A 16,826-nucleotide genomic window follows, 5' to 3' on the forward strand; every position below is an offset into this window, starting at 1 on the left:
TCTCGCCAAAACCACGATTAAAATTTATTTTGAGAGCCACTTTTTTTTTTTTTTTTTTGGTTTTTGGGTCACACCCGGCAATGCTCAGGGGTTATTCCTGGCTCTACGCTCAGAAATCGCTCCCCGAAAGCTCGGGGACCATATGGGATGCTGGGATTGGAACCAGCAACCTTCAGCATGCAAGTCAAATGCCTTACGGCTGTGCTATCTCTTCGCTCTCTGGCCCTTTTTTTTGGGGGGGGGACACACCCAACAGAGCTCAGGGGTTACTTCTGGCTCTATGCACAGAAATCACTCCTGGCAGGCTCAGGGGACGTATGAGACACCGGATTTGAACCACCAACCTTCTGCATGAGAGGCAAACACCTTACCTCCATGCTATCTCTCAGGCCCTGAGAGCCACATTTTTAAAACCAAAAATACATAGGATGGTACATAGTTTTAATAAGTTTTTATTGAGAATATTATATAATATACAAGTATCCACATAGGTCGGGAGGATACAAGTAACACAACTAATAAAACAAAAACTTTAGAACGATATTATTTATCGATAATGCTAAATTCTATAAAATTTGCCTTACAATGTAGAGAAAATTACATCCTGACAACGACTGACAAAGTCACAAACACTAATGTGAATTTTGGCTTTGCATTTCCTTGGATAGTTTGAGTAAGTCAGGTTTGTATGTTGTTGTTTTTAATTTTAGGCACGATTGTAGGTTCTCATTGATGAGACAATTTCTCAATTTACTCTTGATAAGATTCATGCTTGAAAATGATTGTTAACATAAATATGTAGACCCGAACAAGGAAAAAACAGCAAACGCTTGCTTTATTAGTTGATTCTATAAATCAGGAATACTCTTCCAGGTGTTAAAAATCAACATATCTTCCTTCTCTAGGTCTTTCAAAGCCGACCACTTGTGCTGTGAACTAAGTTCACATTTTCGTTTCTCCAATCGTTCTAAATTAGCACAAAGACCTTCAAATTTCGAACTCTACAGTTCTTTGTTTTTTAAATCCAGCAATTACATTTCAAAGTTACCAATGTTGATATTAAAGGGAGAACATTTTAATTCTGTTATAGTGGCATCCAGAGGTTTTCTTTTAACAAAGGCCAATGTTGCTTTGCTGTTTCTGAAATCTTGAAACCTCTTGAGAAAAGCTTCCCTCATATTTAAAAGTGCTGTTTTAAAATAGGTAATGTCAATATCAGAATTATTTTCTTGGTGATGTTTCAACAGGCTTGGAAAGTGAATTGAAGTTTCTCTGTCAAAATCTTGAGCAAAAGCAGATAATTTGTTTTCAAACGAAATAACTTCTTCTAACATTGAAAAAAACTGTGTTTCCTTTCCCCTGTAGTTTATTATTAAGCTGATTTAGATGTGAAGTAACATCCACCATGAAATACATTTTTTTTTTTTTTTTTTTTGGTTTTTGGGCCACACCCGGTGACGCTCAGGGGTTACTCCTGGCTATGCGCTCAGAAGTCGCTCCTGGCTTGGGGGACCATATGGGGCGCCGGGGGATCGAACCGCGGTCCGTCTCCTAGGCTAGCGCAGGTAAGGCAGGCACCTTACCTCGAGCGCCACCGCCCGGCCCGAAATACATTTTTTGAATCCACTGATCGTTTGTTAATTCTGGGTAGTGAACATCCTTCTCAATAAAAAATGCTTTGATTTCTGATAATAAGGAAGCAAAAGTGAGGATGTTGCACTGTTATGGAGGGGATCTGTGGATGAATCACATATGGCATCTTGTGTGTGTGTGTGTAAATAGTATTATAAAATTAGTGGGGCTCATCATGGATATTTTAAGCAGGGTTGACTCAAATAATCCTCACTAGTACTATTATATATTGACCTCAGAACCTGGCCACTAACTTATTTTGCTGGCTCCTAGATTTAAAAAAATGCATGAAGCTCTGGCTCACAGGGCTCCAATACAAATATTGTCCCACAGGGGAGGGGATGGGCAGGGTCCAGGCTGGACAGTGACTCACGAGGCACAACGATGCAGCCACTGACCCACACACGGCTCTCTCCTCTGTTGCTCCTTAGTCTGTAGTGCAGAGAGGATATTGCCTCAAACGCCATAGTGCCAGACAGAAAGTCACGCCCCCCCATACCACATGACCTAACTGTATGGCACCACACAGAAAGTCATGCCCCCCCATACCACATGACCAGACTGGAGCTTTGTGTGGGGCCGGCTGCTGTGTGGGGCTGGCTGCCGGATCTGCACACAGGGCGGGCACTGACAGAGGCTAGGAGCAGAGTCCTGACTCCTGGAGCAGCTGCCCAGCACACAGAAGAGCCACATTAAGAGTGTAAAGAGCCACATGTGGCTCGCAAGCCGCAGCTTGCCAACCACTGCACTATACTATTGATATGGTTTCTATTTACCATGTTTTATAATCAAAAGTAAGGGAGTAGAAAATATTTGAGGAAGGTAATAAGAAAGAGAAATATATTTATACAATTTTGTTGTTATGGGGTTATAATTTGAGGTGCTCAGAGGTTACTCCCAAGTCAGTATTTAGGGATTGCTCTAGAGATACTTAGTGGACCATGTACTACCAGGTCTCAACCTCTGTTCTTTCTCATACATCGCATGCACTTTAGGGCTTTGAACTCTGTCTATAGAGCCATTTTTACTATTAGGATTCAAGGAAGAACTGCAAATTCTTTTTTTTTTTTTTTTTTTTTTTTTTGTACACAGGCCTTTTTAGTTTCTTTCTTTCAATTTAAGCACCATGATTACTAACATGTTCATAATTGGGTTTCAGCCATAAAATGCACACTCCTTTTCACCAGTGCAAATTTCCTAACACCATTGTCCCCATTTCCTTCTCTCTCCATCCCCTGCCTATCTTTGAGATGGCATTGTATTTCTCTCTATATCATTGTCATGGTAATCGTTAGTGCAGTTATTTCTCTAATTGCACTTAACATTCTTTGTGATAAGCTTCATATCATGTTCTGGTTCTTCTAGCCCTCATCTTTCTTGTCTCTGGGTATTATTGCCATACTGTCTTTTATTTTTCTTAAATCCTGCAAATGAAAGAGACTATTCTGTATTTATCTCTCTTCCTATGACTTATTTCACTCAGCATAATAGTCTCCATTGTGTTCAGTTCGGCAGCACATATACTAAAATTGAAACTATAGAGAAGATTAGCATGGCCCCTGCACAAGGTTGACACGCATATTTGTAAAGCATTCAATAACAGTCTTCATTATCCATCCATGTATAGGCAAATTTCATGACTTTATTTTTTTATAACAGCTGCATATTATTCCATTGCATAGATGTACCACAGTTTCTTTAGCCACTCATGTGTTGTAGAGCATCTGGTTTATTTCCAGATTCTGGCTGTTATAAATAGCATTGCTATGAACATAGGGGTGTAAAGGACATTATTGTATTGTATCTTTGTGTTCCTAGGTATATCCCTAGAAGTAATATTGCTGGATCATATAGGAGCTCAGTGGCCAGTATTTTAAGGAATATCCATATTGTTTTCCAGAAAGATTGGACTAGATGGCATTCCTACCAGCAGTAAATGAAAGTTCCTTTTTCCCCACATCCACTTTAGCAGTAGTTATTCTTGTTCTTTGTAATGTGTGCCAGTCTCTGTGGCATGAGGTGATACCTCATTGTTGTTTCGATTTGCAACTCCCTGATGATTAGTGATGTGGAGCATTTTTCATGTGTCTTTGGCTATCTGTATTTCTTCTTTGAGGAAATGTCTATTAATTTCTTCTTTATAATTTTGATAGGGCTAGACTTTTTTCTTGTTAAGTTCTGTTTATACCTTGTATGCTTTGATATTAGCCCCTTATCTGATGGGTGTTGTGTGAATAGTTTCTCCCATTTCTTGGTGACCTGTTTACTTTATTTTTTTTCTTTTTTCTTGACCTGTTTACTTTTAGTCACTGTTTCCTTTGAAGTGCAGAAGCTTCTCAGTTTGATGCAATTCCATTTGTTTACCTCAGCTTCCACTTGTTTGAACAGTGGCATTTCCTCCTTGAAAATGTCTTTGGTCTCAATGTTATGGGGTGTTTTGTTTGTTTTCTTCTATATACTTTATAGTTTCAGATCTGATTTTAAGGTTTTTCATTTATTTTGATTTGACCTTTGTGCATGGTGAACTAAAATTTTATTGAAAATAAAATCTTTATGTAGGTAGACAGTTTAGCTCAAAACCATGTTGTTCAAAGGTCAGTTGAGCTTGTTTTGTTTATTGCTAGCCTGTAGCCCTGGAAAGTATATTCCATGAGGTCAGGAGTTTATTTTGTTTCTCATTGTACTCCTTGTATCTAGTACACAGTAAGTCTTCTGTAAACCTGTTGAAGAGTTTGTGTAAGTGCCAGAATTTAGTGATCTCTCTGAAGCAGCTGTATTTTTAATTTATACTGTGTTATTCAGAAGTATATTCTGTGTTTCTGCATCATCCTGCTCTTTTGTGGGGAGGGGACTATACCCAGTGATGCTCAAGGATTACTCCCCGGTCTGCACTCAGAAATTACTCTGGGTGGAGCTCAGGGATGCCAGAAATTGAACCTGGGTCTGTTGCATGCAAGGCAAACACCCTACCTACTGTAATATCATCTCCCAGGCTCTCATTTTTACCCTTTTACTTGTAGGTAGCTGGCTTAAGGACAGGGGCTAAGATTTATGTGCTTCCTATACTCTTGCCCAGAATATTAAACATCAAATATGTATATACAGATATGTCAGGACTTGGGTTTTTCTTCCCATGTCAAAATTTTTACTAGAAGTAAGTCAAATTCTAGTTTTAGAGAATACAAAACTAGACTGAATTCATAGATCAAAATTTAATTGTGTGAGAGTACTCTCCCAAGAGACAGTAAAAGATTTACAAAGCTGAATTCTAGTGTGTTGTACCTCTGCTCTTTTGAGTGTGATATAGCAGTAAGAGATCACAATAGTTTTTAAATTGTGATTGCTGTTTTTAAAACTGTGTTGACATTGCCCTTTTTTTTTTATTTCAAAAGTAGTAGTGGGTTAAAACTGCTGCAATCTTGGGACAGATCACAGCAAAAACATTCAACTTCCTTGTAGAACATTGGGAATAATTTGTGAGATTGATTTATTAACTTAGATTTAATAAATTATAAGGTCTTCAAAGTTATCTCAAAAAGTAGCTAATGGCTTTTCAAACTTAAGTATGTGGCAAATATTTCCTCACTAATAAGCATTGAGTCTATAATTTCAAAAATAAAAAGAAGCAAGTGGCAGTATTTGCTGCCAATAATGACATTCAAACTCTTAAATTAAAAATAAAAGTTTGGAAAACATGGACAGTTCTACATAATGTTTACAATTTTCTTAAATGAGTTCAGTGGCAATATTAACACATAATCATTTTTGATGTAAAATAAAGAAAAAATTATATCTGCATAATTTGATGAACCAATATTTTTCTAATAATTGAAACATGATGCTATAAAAATCAGGCATGGCTGAAAGATCTGTTCAAAATGTAAGGTAGGGATTAATTTTAATCTCACAGAATATACATTCAGCGACACCAGTTCAGCTTTCATCTGAATAATATAATGTAGAATAATAATATCATTTCCTGAGTTTTAGATATAGCATCATGAAAGAATATCCACCAATACTTCAAAAGACTATTAACATTATTCAAACATGTTTCTGTCAACCTTGATTGTATTTACTACTTTCATATATATTCAACCAAAATATATTAACACAAATTAAATGAAGAAGTTGATTAAAAAGCAGATAGCTAAAAGATTTCTAGACTTATGAAACAGTGCTGTTCTTCATAGGCCAGGTCCCCTCTCATGCAAGGCATTCTCTCTACTACTGAACCACACCCTCAGCTCCCAAACAGATCTTTTTGTTTGCTTGTTTGTTTGTTTTGGGGCCACACCTGGTGACGCTCAGGGGTTATTCCTGGCTGTATGCTCAGAAAACAAACCTGGCTTGGGGGACCATATGGGACACCGGGGGATCAAACTGTGGTTCGCCCTAGGTTAGTGCATGCAAAGCAAATGCCCTACCGCTTGTGTCACCGCTCCAGCCCCCCCCCCCCCATATGTAAAATTTTCTAGTAGGCTATTCCATTTTATTAAAATTTTGTTTTGTTTTGTTTTTAGGCCAAAGTCAGCATTACTTAGGGGCTACTCCTGGTTTAGTGTTCAAGGGATCAGGAGTAGGGTGCATGGACTGAACTTAGGCCTTCCTCATGTATAATATGTACACTATATCTTTGAGCTATCTCCTGGCCCTCTGATGTTTTTCATTGCAAAAAAAATAAACTTATACGTACTTGATTAGTTTTTACATTTGATCGTTAATAGCTGCACTCTCATAAGCGAAGGTCTTTGGATCTTCAAGTTTTAAGAGAAATCATTTTTCTGAGGCCAAGAAGCTGAAGCACTTTTGTGGTTGGTTCTATGAGTGCAAGAAGAGGAATTGGTCTGTGTCATCCTCTTCCAAGGAGGGGAATTTCAGAGAAGATACATTAATTTGATTGGTTATTGTTTTAAAGGAGGAATACCCTCTCCCCTCTTAGAGTGTACCTTTTTGGAATACTCTAAAAATTCTATATTGATACAGGCTCTAAGTAGATGTGTGGAAATCTAGATTTGTTTGTTTTCAAAGACTTTAGGTTACTGACACAATACACATTCCATTTGAAGTTTCTGATTGTAAATTAAAAAGGATCTTTTTCTTCATATTTGACCTTTATATATTTTTTCCTAATTAAAAATGTACTTAATCTTCTGATTTACTCATAACACTTTTTTTTGTTTGTTTGTTTTTGTGCCACACCTACTGCCTTCAGGGGTTATTCCTGGCTTTGCACTCTGAAATCACTCTTGACAGGCTGGGGGAACCATATGAGATGCCAGGAATTGAACCTGGGTCTGTCCCAGGTTGGCCACATGCAAGGCCAACACCCTACTGCTGTGCTGTCTCTCCGGCCCCTACTTATAACACGTTTTACTCAAAATTTCCTTTACCAGAAGCTTCTGGATCTTTTTGTACTCCTTTTAATTCTCTTTCCACATTTAGTCATTGACTTTTACAGGACAGCACCTGTCACCTGTCCTGGGGAGTAAGGCAGTGTCATGCACAGCATCTGTCTAGCAGGCCCCAGAATATGATTGTGAGTTAAGTGAAAAAGCATAACAATGCAATGCATGTAGGAGAAATGAAAATGTTCTGTGAACATGTTAATAATACCTTATTCTGCATCTCATCTTCTCTCACTTTGGAGAAAGGAAGAACAGAAACAAAATTTGTGCAAGCCAGAGGCAGTTGAGGATATAGTTGAAGCTCTGGTCTGGGGCTAATCTTATTCAAACTCTGCCCTAACTAGCTATATATATATATATATATATATATATATATATATATATATATATATATATATATATATATATATATATATTCAGGTCTATAAATGTTCTCCATATTTTAGGTTAAGAGAAAATTGGATGAACACATATTCTATGGAGAAAGAAAATTAATATATAAACATTTTAAAAAAAACATTTGGAGTATGCTCAGTGGTGCTCAGGGTTTATTCCTTGCTCTATGATTAGAGATTACCCTTCACAGTGCTCATAGAATCATATATAGTGCTGTGAACTCAACACAGGTCAGCTGTATTCAAGATACATACCTTACCCACTGAACCATATCGCTGGTCTGTTAATTGGTTTTGACCTCATGCTTATCTGAAGTGAGTATTAAATTTTCATAGTGATGTATTGTCCTAAAAAGGGCATTTGTTTCCAGTGAGTTCAAAATAAATTCAAAATTCCATTCTACTGTATTTTTTAAATTAAAAAAGATATATATATATAATATATATAAATATATATTATATATAACTTAAAAAAGATATATATAAAATATATATTTATATTTAATATATATATTTAAATTAAAAAGATATACATATTGGTTTTTATATATATTTTATATATATTTTTATATTGGTTTTTGGGTCACACCCAGTGACGCTCAGGGGTTACTCCTGACTATGCGCTCAGAAATCGCTCCAGCTTGGGGGACCATATGGGACACTGTGGGGATCGAACCGTGGTCCTAGGTTAGCGCGTGCAAGGCAAACTCCCTATAGCCTGTGCCACCACTCTGCATATATTTTAAGTCCTGAAAATCTTAACACTTTATTGGGAGAGCAATAATGAAATATTTCAAAAAAAAAAAAGAGAAAGGAGAATAACTTTCTTAAGAAATTCAAAAATCTTGATTGTATGATTCTCTTTCACACAGCATTAATCTGTATATAAGTAGAAACAAATAAAAACTGCACACATGTCTGAAATCCATTGCTTTTCTTTACATTATTACCTTATTTGAGAGACTGAAGAATTTTCATGTTTATAATTAATTCACTGACTCAGCCCCATGGAATGACTTGACTTGACTGCTAAGAATGTGTTATAAGTCCAATTATATTTTACAAGCTACACTATTATGTAAACAGAGAGATGGCAAGGATGAAGCTACTCATTAGTTCTGCTGGCAAAGGCAAATCTTTCATGTTCTTCTCCCTTTCTTCCTACATGGCTTTGCTATCCTCCATCCTTCTTCAGAGGATCAATAAAATTCAAGATCAATTTTTTTAAATAGCTCAGAATTTAAGAAGCAAAATGCGATAGTAAAGGACTCCTAAATTGCTATATCCAAAATATTTTAATACATTCATTACTACATTAAAATAGATTAATGCAAGGAAGTTTGCTTCCTAAAATTTTCCTGAAATCTGTGAGCCAAGGCAATTGAACTTTTGGTGTTAGTGGAGTGGGAAAGTCTAAAGAACTGAACTATGTCACTTTTCAAAACAATTTTATTTGAAAGGAATGTATAGATCCCCAAGGCTAGTGCACATAAGGGAAGTCTTGGCTGCTTTGAAAAGAGGAAAATCTCGTCTTTTGAACTAATTTCTGATCCTCTTGAGGCTCCAACTTCCTTAGTTGAAGGCCAACATTTTTCCTGTGTTTATTTCCTTTTCTAACTCCTATGTTCTGAATTCTGATATTAAAAGGACATGGACTGTGTCTATCTTTGTCTCCTACTTGGCTCACTTAGCACATGAGGCAGAAAAACAGTATTAACAAATGCTGACTGAACCTGTATTAACAAAATCTGACCTGTCTTGCTGATGAGATGAAGTGGTCATTTTTATAGTGCAGGATTAAAGACTGTTTAGACATTTCTTGGAAATGTCAGTACAAACTAAATAACAGGAACAATCTCCCCTTATATGACTAGATTCTATATAAAAATAGGATGTGTCAGACAAAAATCAAAATAACTGAACTTCCCAATGGAAACAAGTACAGCTAGCTACTAGTGTTTAAGCAGAAATGTGCTAAGTTTTGAGGATATACAGTGAGATATGGTAGCTACACAAAATGGAGGTGAACAGTAGAGCTAAAGATTTAGGGAACCTTAAGCATGAGACCAGCACATGTCAGCTGTTTGCTGGGTCCAATCTATGAGAAAAAAAAAGAACTTTGGTCAGACCACCCAGGAAGAAGTCACATAGAGGTAAAGGGAGGGGAGAGAGAGGAATAGGAGGGGAGAGGAAGGCAAAGAGTTATGCTGGGCTACAAAATAATCTCCACCCACATAATCTCACCCTGACCTCCTTAGCTGTGTGGAAGAACATAGGAAAGAAGCACCTTGAGACTATAAAAGGAGCTATGTTAAAGCAGTGCAAAACCCTCACCAATCCTTGTATATGAAGACCCTATCATTACTAATTCCCTATATAACCTCTCTGAACTTCCATTTCAGAGTGAAAATGCATAGGATATTCAACAAACTTAAAGAAACAATGGAATGTAGTGCCAATAAAACACAGGAGGATATGAAAGCAGAAATGAGAAAAATGCAAACAGAAATGTCAGAACTAAAAACTTGTGAAATGAAAAATTCACTAGGCCTCACTAGCAGGGTAACAGCTGCTGAGGACAGAAACATTTAGTGTGGCAGTAATTCTGTGGGATCTCAGCTTGCAGTTTCACATAAGAAATCAGATAAGGTCAAAATTGCATTTTTGTCCAGGGGTGTTGAGCAGCATCATAGATTTTAATGAGTCAGCTAAGTTTCCTTTCTGCTGCTTCCCTGCCACTTTTCTTAGTTGAAGTTTAACATAAACCACCTAAGGATCAGGGTTGACAAAATTAAGGATATTTGTGATAATTAACTTAGAAAAGGTGAAGGGAAAAACTAAAGGATTTTACATGTGTATGACAACAAATGAGCTTTAAGATGGAGTGCATATACAGACATAAACAGAAGATGGTAAAATGCTTCAGAATAAAATAGATGAATAGATTATCAAAATAAATGAACAGATGACAATAAAATGTTGGGATAAATTCTACAGAAACAACGTAAGAATCATTGGGGCCCCAGAGAGCCAAGAAGAAAATCCTTATGTAAAAGAAACTGCCATTGATATCATTGCTGAGCAGTTTCCACAGCTGAAGAGTGCATGCACCCATATTCTGGATGCCCAAGGAGTAACAGCTAAAAGAAAACCAAATGTAAAACACCTCAAGGCACACCCTAGTCACAATGGTGGGAGCCATAAATATAGAATACTGAAAGTAACAAGATTAACAAAAGAAGAAAATAACATACAAAAGAGCATCTTCAAGATTTACAGCAGATTTATTAAAAGCAATCCTCCAGGCCCTAGAACAGTGGTGAAATATAGTGAAAAATCCAACAAAATGAAAATGTTAATAAAAATACTTTGCCCAGCCAGACTTTCATTCAGGTTTGAAGGAATGATTCATAACTTCGGTGAGAAACTGTGAGTGCTGCCTGTGTGTGTTTGTCTCCTGTCCTGTCTCCTAAACCTCTTGGGAGTAAGCCAAAAAGAGCCCAGAAAATTCGCTCTCCCAGAGGCTCCAGAAGAGCATGGCCGCTCCGCTTTCTAGCCACTGCCACAAGAAGAAAAAGTCACTCTAAGAACTGAGCTGGATCACTGAAGCCCAGCATCTCTCCCTGGACTGTCTTCTCTGCTGCGTGCTCGGTCCTAAGATTTGATCCCGTGTGAGGCTTCATCCATGGAGGGCTCCCCTTCCTTGGAGGCAAGTCGACCAACCCAGAGAGGGTGGAGCCAGAAGAGCGTTGCCCTGCACATCATTTAGCCAATGAATACCACCACAACACGTAGAAAAACCCACAATACAAGTGTGACAATGGGGAAACAATGCAGGCCGGCATCAGACATAGAGAATGAAGATGACAATTCTGATGACCAGAAAACAGCCAACCAACTAATCAATCTCTCAGATAAGGGGTGTAGACAAGAAATATGGAAGATGCTCAAAGAACTCAAAGAAACCATGGATCGAGTTGAACAGAACACTAATAAGAACCAAGAAAATATGAAGACAGAAATCACAAAACTTCAAACTGAAATAATAGGTCAAATAACAGGCCTGGAAAACTCAGTAAACGAATTGAATGGCAAAATGTATGTGCTCTCCAACAGGCTAACAGAAGCTGAGAATAGAATTGGTGCTGTGGATGATGAGATAAATAACAACACCATACAGCGGGAGAGATTGGAAAAAAAATTAAAGCAAATGAACAGACAATGGAAAAATTAGTCAAAGAATGAGAACAGATGAAAATAGAAGTCTATGATAAACTCAACAGAAACAACTTAAGAATCATTGGAGTCCCAGAGACCCAGGAAGAATCAATGGTCAAGAACATCATTAAAGAGAAACTTCCAGAGCTAAAGAATATATGCAATCAAATCCTGCATGTCCGAAGAGTACCAACCAAAAGAGACCCCAGAAAAAATACCCAAGACACATTGTAGTCATAATGGCGAATCCCACAGATAGAGACAGAATTCTGAAAGCAGCAAGATCAAAAAGGGAAATTACATTCAAGGGAACATCCCTGAGATTTACTGCAGATCTGTCACCAGAAACACTCAAGGCCAGAAGGCAGTGGTGGGACATAGTGACAAAACTTAATGAAATAAATGCTTCACCTAGAATACTGCACCCAGCAAAACTCACTTTCAGGTTAGACGGAAAAACACATGGTTTCACGAACAACAGCTCAGAAACGTTGCAGACTCAAAACCAATCTTAAGAGAAATACTGAAAGACCTAATTTAAGACAAGACTGACCAAAAGACACACCAAATTTTGATATAAAGATGGCATTAAATCCCAGGACAATTCTTTCTCTCAATGTCAATGGACTAAATGCACCAGTTAAGAGACACAGAATGGTTAAAAAAAAAAAAAAAACTCAATCCAACCCTCTGCTGCCTACAAGAAATGTACCTGAATAGTCAGAACAAACATTGACTCAAAATAAAAGGCTGGAGGAAAATTATCCAAGCAAACAACACCCATAACTTCATGAATAAACAATAGTTCAGGAACTTTACCAACTCAAAACCAACCGTAAAAGAACTGAAGGGGATACTTTAAGGCAAGACAAAACCCACTTTGTCTTTTGCAAAGAGATGGCACAAAATTCCATGACAATAATTACTCTCAATGTCAATAAATGTACCAATTGAGAGATGCAGAGTGGCATTGAAAAAGAGTGGCACTGAGTGGCAAGATGGATCAGAAAATTGAACCCAACATTCTACTTCCTGCAAGAAACATATATAAATAGACAGAGCAAACACAGCCTCAAAAGCAAAAGCTGGTATAAACAGTGTTCTATCATTACACCCAGCCAGATTCATAGACACACTCTGTTCTTGAAGAAGTTGTAAAGCAAGCTATGAAAAATGATGTATACACCAGCCACACAGCTTAAAGCTGGAAATCTCAGGAGAAGAGGGTGGGCCAAATTTCTGCTTTGTTAAAGCCACTCCTGCTGCACCCATCACTCATAATTTTAGCTTCACCAATGGCCCTGCTTCCCCACTTTTCTATGGTTCTTTGCAGACGTATAAATCTATCTAAAACTTTAGGTATGCCAGTATTTTTCTTAATTTTTTTCTTTATTTAAGCACCATGATTACATATATAATTGTAGTTGTTTTTCAGTCATAAAAAGAACACCCTCTTCACCAGTACATTCCCACCACCAATAACCCCATCTCCCTCCTTCTCCACCCTCAGTCTGTATTCGAGACAGAGGTATGGCAATGTTTGGACTGATAGCACTAGAACTATTTTTGGAGTCAGTTTGGGCATACCCCCTTTCCTCTGTCTCATACTTCTGGAAGACCTGGAAGCTGAAACTTTTGCCCCACAAAAGTTGCAGTATATGCAATAGTGCTTGGAATTTCTGGACCAACTGTGTACAACTCCATATTTGTTATTCCTGTAGAAACACATCAATTTAGACATCAATGTGTATTTGAAGACATCTAATATGCAGAAAAAAATAAAGTAACATAATGATCAACTATCAATGAGAGCTTACGAAAGTTTGACAGTGACTTAATGAACTCAATGGAGATACAATAACTTCACAATTTTGTTTATTACTTTACTCTTTCTTTTCACATTCTTTTTCCCCTTTCATTTCTTTTTTAAAATAATTCATCTCAATTACCTGGAAATAAATGTAGTATTATCAACTCTTTCAACTATGTGATATGTGGGTTTTATTTTTAAATTATTTTTTAATATTTTAATTTTTTTGTTTTGGGGCCACAACCAGTGATGCTCTGGGGTTACTCCTGGCTATGCGCTCAAACTGGCTCCTGGTTCGGGAGACCATATGGGATGCCGGGGATGGAACTCAGGTCCATCCTGGGCAGCCACGTGCAAGGCAAATGCCCTACTGCTGTGCTATCAATCTGGCTGTGATATCTTGGCTTTTAAATAAAGTAAATTTTAAATAATAAAAGGTTGGATGACAATACTTCAGGCAAACAACTCCCTTAAAAGGCTGGAATAAAGGTACTAAAATTAGACACCATAGACTTTAGGCTAAAATAAGTTATAACAGTGAGGGTCATTTTTTTATAATAAAAATATGAACATCAGAAAGTAACTGAACTTTTATGCCCCCCATGAGGAGGATAGAAAAAATAGCTGCTAATGGACTTGAAGATATCAATAACCACACAATAGTAGTTTGAGACTTCAATACATTGTCATCTCTTGATAAATCAACCAGTCTAAATCTAGGAGGAAAACAATGGCTTTGAAGGAATAAATTGAAGGTGTGGGGAGAGTAGGTAGATATATAGGTCACTTCATCCCCTAAAAACCAGATACATGTTTTTAAGTAGGGTACATGGAATATTCTCCAAGATAAACTACACATGGTAGCACAAAATATGCCCCCATATAATCAAGGATAGAAATTATATCAACTGTCTTCTAAGACCATGATGCATTGAAAATAAAAAGCAAATTATAAACAAAAACAGAGAAATAATTTTAACACCTGGAAATTAAACAGTTCACTTGTTCAGTGAGTGAGTTATAGGGGAAATCAAAAGATTCCTGGAAACAAATGAGAATAAGGACATGAAATATTAGAATTTGTGGGACATACTAACAATGATATTAAGAGAAAAATTTATAGCTCTGCAAACATTCAACAGGAAGGTAAAAGGGGCCAACTAAAATACTTAACTGCACAGCTTAAGAAATTGGAAAATGATAATAAAATGGGTCAAAAGCAGGCAGGAGGAAGGAAATAATAAAACTTAGAGCAGAAATTAATAAACTGGCAACAATCCAAAAGATAAATGAAAGCAATGATTTGGTTCTTTGAAAAAAATGAACAAGATCGACAAACCATAAGAAAGACTCACAAAAGAGAAAGAACCCTAATAAACCAAATCAGAAATGTAAGGAGGTGTCATATTCTACAGAAATTCAAAGGATAATCAGAGATTACTTTGAAAATCCTTATTCCAAAAACAAAACCTAAAAAAAAGGGATAAATTCTTGGACTTATATAATGTCTCAAGTTTGACTAAAGATGATCTGGAGTACCTGAACAGACATAGATATCACTATTGAGGGAATTAAAATGGTTATCAAAGTCTTTCCCCAAACAAAAGCCCAAGCCAAGACAGATTTACTAGTGAATTTTTTTAGGCATTTCAAGAAGATCTACTGCCAATCTTTTTCAGGCTTTTCCAGGAAATTTAAACAGCAATACTTTCAGTTTATTTTGTAATTAATCATTAATAAATTCTTTATATAAACAAGATGGTGACAGAAATGTTTGTAGTTGGGTTTCAGTCATTGAATGTACATCACCCTTCGTGAGTGTAACTTTCCACCCCCAATGTTCCCCTGTTCCCTCCTCCAACATCTCCTGCCTGTCTTTGGGACAGGTATTCTACTTCTCTCTCAATATCATTGTCATGATAGTTGTCAGTGCAGTTAGTGCTCTAACTATGCTCACCACTCTTCATCGTAAGCATATATTATAGGCTGGTCTTTTCAGCCCTCATCTCTATTGTTTCTGGATATTATTACCATCCTATCTTTTATTTTTATTATATCCTACAGATAAATGCGATTATTCTATGTCTGTATCCCTCTCTCTGACTTATTTCACTCATCATAGTAGCCTTTATGTCATTCATGTATAGACAAATTTCATGACTTCATTTTTCTAACAGTTGCATAATATTCCATTGTGTAGATGTACCATAGTTTCTTTAGCCACTCATTTGTTGTTGGACACCTGAGTTGTTTCCAGATTCGGCTTTTGTAAACAGTATTGCAATGAACATAGGAGTGCAGAGAGCATTTTTGTATTGTGTTTTTGTGTTCCTAGGATATAGCCCTAGGAGAAGCATTGCTGGGTCATATGGAAGCTCAATTTCCAGTTATTGAGGAATCTCCAGATTGTTTTCTAGAAAGACTGGACTTGACAGCATTATCATCAGCAGTGAATGAGAGTTTCTTTTCCCCTACATCCATGCCAGAACTGATTGTTCTTATTTTTTTTGCCTGTGTGATGTTTAACAGTCTGTGTAATGTGAGATGAATCATATTGTTATTTTGATTTGCATCTCTCTGATGATTAGTGATGCGGAACACTTTTTAATGTGACTTTTGGCAATCTATATTTCTTCTTTGAGGAAATGTCTTGCATGTGATCAACCCTCCATCCTGACTGCATGAAAAAAAATTGGCGTATATACACAATGGAATATTACTTGACTATAAAAAAGAAAATCATGTGATTAATCACTATAGATGGGATAAAACTGTAGGGTTTCATATTGAGTTAAGTTAGCTAGGAGAGAGACAGACATAGAATGATCTCTCTCATATGTGGTTTACAAAAATTTTGTATGGGAATAAAAGAATGGTCAAGATAATAGAACCTGAAAACTTTTTTTCAGAATACCTTACCAAAGGTGGGTAAGGGGGTTGGGGAGCAGTGAGAGATGATCCTGAGGAAGCAATAGAGGGAAGTAGACACTCTGGTGGGGGATGTAGCATTGGAGTGTTCTATGTATTAAATTCTACAAGTTTTCTAATTTTACTGTTAATAGCATTATAAATCATGGTGCTTTAAATAAAAAAGTAAATAAAACTGCTCTGTAAATCATGATGACTACATTTAAAAAAACTTAAGGGTTTTAAAAAAATAAAAAATGCTATTTTAAGGTACATATTATCTATTGTCCTAAGTTTGTGTGTCTTCAAATGACATTAAATTTTTACCTTAAAACTGCAGAAAGAAAATGATTTAATAATGATCAGACTTATCATACACTAATTTGGGGGTTTAATTTTTTTCTAAAATGTTGCCACATGCTCACAAAGTATAAATACCCAAATAATTTTTTTTGA

General features: G+C 36.7%; 1 non-coding gene across 1 annotated transcript; it reads left to right on the forward strand.

The window, feature by feature from the left end:
• The first annotated feature begins 3,131 nt into the window (after nt 1–3,131).
• Nucleotides 3,132–3,236, forward strand: LOC126025228 (U6 spliceosomal RNA). The gene has a single exon (XR_007501270.1). It is a non-coding gene; the product is annotated as a U6 spliceosomal RNA (small nuclear RNA).
• The last annotated feature ends 13,590 nt before the right edge of the window (nt 3,237–16,826 follow it).

The sequence above is a fragment of the Suncus etruscus genome, chromosome 12, assembly GCF_024139225.1.
Source record: "Suncus etruscus isolate mSunEtr1 chromosome 12, mSunEtr1.pri.cur, whole genome shotgun sequence".
Classification (NCBI taxonomy): domain Eukaryota; kingdom Metazoa; phylum Chordata; class Mammalia; order Eulipotyphla; family Soricidae; genus Suncus; species Suncus etruscus.